Raw genomic sequence first — 6,743 nt, forward strand, 5'->3', positions numbered from 1 at the left:
TCAAGGTCATAGTAAGCCACTAGTAATTACTCAAGTGTTACTATCAAGACCTTACTAAACCTCTAAAGTGCACAATGCCTTCAGTCATCACAGCCGTCATTAGACTTTCAGGTTTTACAGTAATGGACAGAAAATGACCTGCTCAGTCTTTGGAATTGATAACCGCATACTATAACTATTATTATTATGATTATGATTATAGTGTTTGTTTGGTGTTCATGAGAGCTGGGATGGTTCTCCTGAATCAGTGGGTCAACACTGCCATCTGCTGGTCACACACACACACACACACACACACACACACACACACACACACACACACACACACACACACACACACACACACACACACACACAGGACCAGTGGGACATCTGAAATCACACACACACACACACACACACACAGGACCAGTGGGACATCTGAAATCACACACACACACACACACACACACACACACACACACACACACACACACACACACACACACACACACAGGACCAGTGGGACATCTGAAATCCCCCGGATGACTTCATTCCTTTAAGTTTTAAGGGGAAACTAGAGCTCACATTATATGGTTTTATAATAAATGACTGACTGCTAACATCTGGCCACATGGTAAAGGTTCATAAAAATAACCACTCACACAACACACACTGATCAGTTAAAGCAGAGCCGCAGCACAGCCCACAGACGCGCTCCTCCATCAGTAATGCTGACGCTGTGGAGGTCACTGCACAGATTCTCTCAATGCGATCAATGTCAGGGCTGAGGCTACACTGTAAAAAAAAATCCCGTAAAAAAAACGGTAAACCTCTGTTTCCAGACGGATTCCGTCAAATTACAGTAAAAAACCTTTTCACAAATTACATGCAATAAACTGTAAAAATACAGACAATATTTTACAGTCAAAATTAATCAAATTACAGTATATTGCTGTTAATAATCATTTATTAAACTGTGGAAAAACTGATACATTATGTAAAATTACACATAAATCAACTGATTTTCAAGTTAATCTCTGCAGATGTTAGGTTTTTATGAGTTATTTTATAAACCTGCTCTGTCCATCTACAGTAATTTATTTTTAAAATATAGATTTTCCATTTACAATAACTAAGATATAATTTATAAAAAGGCAGTAAGCACATACATTCAAAAACAAATGTTTGCATATTTACAGTATTAATCTTTATTTTTACAGAACCATTCACAACTTCAACCTCTAAATTAAGGCCTACTTATACATAAAACATAGCAACATTTACAGCCAATTTCTGTTAAATTTACTAAATATAGGACAGAATACATTTGATCAAAGGAACCTGCACATTTACAGTATTAGTCATTTTACATAACATTATATTTCAAGTTACTTGAATTATAGGAAATACAAGCTTTGTATATCATTTAGAATAAGCAAAACATATCTACATTAAAAGACAATCTTTATCTATATCTTTATACTGTAACTTTGCAGTTATTATTTTATACATATACAGTTACATTTTATCCAAAGCAGCTTACAAATTAAGAGTATGGAAGCAGCAATAAGTAGAGTGACAATTTCTAGTTAACCTGTGCTAGACTTTTGTTTTTGTTAAACAGAAAAGTGCTGGCTTTAATGAGTCAAGTGTTCACAAAGATGCATCTTTAGCAGTCTATTGAAAATGGCTGGAGTTAGTCAGGTTATTCCACCAGCATGGAACAGTCCAGCTAAAGGTCTGTGAAAGTGATTTTGTGCCTCTTTGGGATGGCACCACAATGCGCCATTCAGGGTGTATAAATCTGAAGCAGTGAGTTTAGGTGTAAGGGTGCAGAGCCAGATGTGTTCTGTAAGCAAACATCAGTGCCTTGACTTTAATGCCAGTGACCAAGAGAGCATTACAATAGTCCAATCTGGAACAAGAGCTTGGATGACAAGTTGTGTAGCATGGCCTGATCATCCCAATGCTGTACACGGAAAATCTGCAAGATCGGCCAGTTCTAGCAATGTGGTCTGTGAAGTTTAACTGACCAATTATAACACAAAGGATGGGCTGGCTGAAAGCATGAGCACTTCCGTCTTGGCAAGGTTAAGTTGAAGGTAAAGGTCATCCAGATGAAGGTCGGAAGTTTCTATCAAGCAGGCTGAGACGTGAGCAGTTACTGATCATCCACCTGCAATGAAGGGTAGAGATGTGTCAGGATAGCAGTGATAGGAAAATCCATGTTTCTGAATGATTCTAGTTACAATTACAACAAAAAATACTATACAAAACAGCTGCATGATAAGATGAAATCAAAGAATTTGTTGAATGAGAAGAACAGTGCACTATTCCACACCTGCATTGCAATGCTCATCTGCTGTAGATCTCCAGTCTTTCCATGACCTGAAATCACACAAAAAAACATAAATAAATAAATAAATAAAAACGAAAATAGGGCTATTACATTCATTAAAAATGCCAGCATATGTTTTACTGAGACAATGCAAAACTTCAAACTACTGTGATCTGGAAGCTGATCAGGAAAGGCCAGTTATATTTTCGGCTGCCGTGTAGTTTTAACTAAATGTATAGTTTTTTATAATTAAAGTAAAGTTAAGTCATAGTAATATAACGTTAGCTGCATCATATTGCTATCTAGGGGTGTAACTGTCCATTCATCTGGATCGCAATTTTCACAACCAACTAACGTTATCCAATGTATCCCATCAATGTGCAAAGACAATTTCCTCAGGGCATCAAAAAAAAGCAGATGCGCTCAGAATATGCATTTTATTATGTTTTTCAGTTTTTCAGTCTCATCTGCTTTCCTGTAAGTTATACATTAGGCTTATTCATCATTAGTTCATCGATAGTTTATCGTTTCAAAAGAGATTGAAATAATGGCGGTAACGCTACTAAGTTACTACATATAAACAACCTTTCACACTTTATGGATAGCTAATCTTTCTTGGTTTAAAACAGATGGAAAACTGAAAGACGCCTGCAGCAATTTTTCTGTGTTTTACTCTCAACGCCAGTTATGTGACTGAACACCGTTTGGAAAAGCTAACAATAGCTTTTAAACAATAAACAACACAAATGTGCAGCCACACGATATAAATATAATAGAATGAGACTCTTACCTTAGCCAGCGATCGGTTGGTGTGATGTCCGCTGACTCTGCTCGTCAAAGGTATCTGTAGTTGACGAAACATTCTCGTTGAAATGACGCGTTATTTTTCCTCACGATTGCTTACACCGCAGTTAATCTCACGATCCACTTCACGAGTGGAACATTAGCCTAAATTGAATTCAAATATCCCGCACTAACATCACTGTACCTCTGGCTCCGAACTGTTGGCCTGACCGGAAAATTAACCGGCGGCAAATTTGAATCTGCGCGCACGCACACACACACACACACATATTAGGAAAAATATTTTTGCAAGACATTAGTAAATAAATTTTTGCAAGACATTAGTAAAATAAACAATACATAAATGTATAGTACACTTAAGCCTATAGCCTACTATATGTACAAATACTATTATTTAGCCCCAAAAAAATCTCTTTAACCAACACAACACATTATCTTAAATAAAACAGAAAAACATGTTGAATGACTGCTGATTTCTGTAATTATACATTTGTTTCCTTTTTTCTATTTTTTACAGAACAAATCTGTAAAATCTTAATCAAAATTGTATGTAAAATTACACATTATTCTGTAAAAATACAGAACATTTCCTCTTAAAAACAGAAATTTAATGTAATACCAAAATACAAGCAATTCCCTGTAAATTTAATAGTCGAAGTTTAAATTACAACAAATATTTGTAAAACAACAGCCTTTTATTGTATAATGACAAAACAGGAAAATTCTGTAAAAACATACAGAACATTAACTGTAAAATTACATTTATTTTTTACAGTGTATTTGGAACTGTTAGCGCTCAGCGGGGTCACGTCATTGGCGATGCTAGTGTTGGTGTGTTCTTCAAGTTCAAGTTCCGTTTATTTATAAAGCGCTTATAAAACAGCCACACGACTGACCAAAGTGCTGTACACAGGATCAGATAGATAAAAAATAAAAATAAAAAAGAGAGAGGTGCATGCCTCGCTTGGGGAAAGTTTACCTTCCTTCCATACAGGAGATCGTAATGGAGAAGCCTCTGTCTGCCATTACTTCATCTCCTGGACAAAGGTATTCCAGGAGTTATGAATTCATCACTGCAGCTTCCTTCACACTCTCCTCTGAGTCGAGGTGGAGACCTGGAGGTGTTCTGCTGTAGGACTCTCCTCTGAGTCGAGGTGGAGACCAGGAGGTGTTCTGCTGTAGGACTCTCCTCTGAGTCGAGGTGGAGACCAGGAGGTGTTCTGCTGTAGGGACTCTCCTCTGAGTCGAGGTGGAGACCAGGAGGTGTTCTGCTGAGGGACTCTCCTCTGAGTCGAGGTGGAGACCTGGAGGTGTTCTGCTGTAGGACTCTCCTCTGAGTCGAGGTGGAGACCAGGAGGTGTTCTGCTGTAGGACTCTCCTCTGAGTCGAGGTGGAGACCAGGAGGTGTTCTGCTGTAGGACTCTCCTCTGAGTCGAGGTGGAGACCAGGAGGTGTTCTGCTGAGGGACTCTCCTCTGAGTCGAGGTGGAGACCAGGAGGTGTTCTGCTGAGGGACTCTCCTCTGAGTCGAGGTGGAGACCAGGAGGTGTTCTGCTGAGGGACTCTCCTCTGAGTCGAGGTGGAGACCAGGAGGTGTTCTGCTGTAGGACTCTCCTCTGAGTCGAGGTGGAGACCAGGAGGTGTTCTGCTGTCGAACTCTCCTCTGAGTCGAGGTGGAGACCAGGAGGTGTTCTGCTGAGGGACTCTCCTCTGAGTCGAGGTGGAGACCAGGAGGTGTTCTGCTGAGGGACTCTCCTCTGAGTCGAGGTGGAGACCAGGAGGTGTTCTGCTGAGGGACTCTCCTCTGAGTCGAGGTGGAGACCAGGAGGTGTTCTGCTGAGGGACTCTCCTCTGAGTCGAGGTGGAGACCAGGAGGTGTTCTGCTGAGGGACTCTCCTCTGAGTCGAGGTGGAGACCAGGAGGTGTTCTGCTGTTGGACTCTCCTCTGAGTCGAGGTGGAGACCAGGAGGTGTTTTCCTGAGGGACTCTCCTCTGAGTCGAGGTGGAGACCAGGAGGTGTTCTGCTGTCGGACTCTCCTCTGAGTCGAGGTGGAGACCAGGAGGTGTTCTGCTGTCGGACTCTCCTCTGAGTCGAGGTGGAGACCAGGAGGTGTTCTGCTGTCGGACTCTCCTCTGAGTCAAGGTGGAGACCAGGAGGTGTTCTGCTGAGGGACTCTCCTCTGAGTCGAGGTGGAGACCAGGAGGTGTTCTGCTGTAGGGATTCTCCTCTGAGTCGAGGTGGAGACCAGGAGGTGTTCTCCTGAGGGACTCTCCTCTGAGTCGAGGTGGAGACCAGGAGGTGTTCTGCTGAGGGACTCTCCTCTGAGTCGAGGTGGAGACCAGGAGGTGTTCTGCTGAGGGACTCTCCTCTGAGTCGATGTGGAGACCAGGAGGTGTTCTGCTGTCGGACTCTCCTCTGAGTCGAGGTGGAGACCAGGAGGTGTTCTGCTGTAGGACTCTCCTCTGAGTCGAGGTGGAGACCAGGAGGTGTTCTGCTGTAGGACTCTCCTCTGAGTCGAGGTGGAGACCAGGAGGTGTTCTGCTGTAGGACTCTCCTCTGAGTCGAGGTGGAGACCAGGAGGTGTTCTGCTGTAGGACTCTCCTCTGAGTCGAGGTGGAGACCAGGAGGTGTTCTGCTGAGGGACTCTCCTCTGAGTCGAGGTGGAGACCAGGAGGTGTTCTGCTGAGGGACTCTCCTCTGAGTCGAGGTGGAGACCAGGAGGTGTTCTGCTGAGGGACTCTCCTCTGAGTCGAGGTGGAGACCAGGAGGTGTTCTGCTGAGGGACTCTCCTCTGAGTCGATGTGGAGACCAGGAGGTGTTCTGCTGTCGGACTCTCCTCTGAGTCGAGGTGGAGACCAGGAGGTGTTCTGCTGTAGGGACTCTCCTCTGAGTCGAGATGGAGACCAGGAGGTGTTCTCCTGAGGGACTCTCCTCTGAGTCGAGGTGGAGACCAGGAGGTGTTCTGCTGAGGGACTCTCCTCTGAGTCGAGGTGGAGACCAGGAGGTGTTCTGCTGTAGGACTCTCCTCTGAGTCGAGGTGGAGACCAGGAGGTGTTCTGCTGTAGGACTCTCCTCTGAGTCGAGGTGGAGACCAGGAGGTGTTCTGCTGTAGGACTCTCCTCTGAGTCGAGGTGGAGACCAGGAGGTGTTCTGCTGTGTAATAATGTGTGTGTGTGTGTGCTTGTAATATTTGAGTGAGAAAAACTAAAATCACAAATCTGTACTCCTCAGTTGTTTGTCACTTTGGATAAAAGCATCTGCCAAATGAATCAATGCAAATGTACCAGTGGAGCTTTACTGGCATCTACTGGGGAAAATCTGCCACTGCGCCCAAACATATAGTATATATACTGTTACTGAAAGCTAATTTTATGAAATATCTTGTTTAGATTTACGACTTTGATTTTCAAGCAGTTTTAGAGTTCAACATGTTTCATAAAATATATATTTTATTTAAAATAATGTTAAATAATTTTCATAAATTTTAATCTCTTTCCTTAAATGTATTCATAGAACAGACTTCACAAATCTAACACTAGGCTAAGCAGCACATAGCTAGATAGGCTAGCTAACCTGGATCTGATCTGTTCAGCCCCGGCGTGACTTCTTCCCCAGAACA

Source organism: Gobio gobio (genome assembly GCF_949357685.1).
Source record: "Gobio gobio genome assembly, chromosome: 12".
NCBI lineage: Eukaryota > Metazoa > Chordata > Actinopteri > Cypriniformes > Gobionidae > Gobio > Gobio gobio.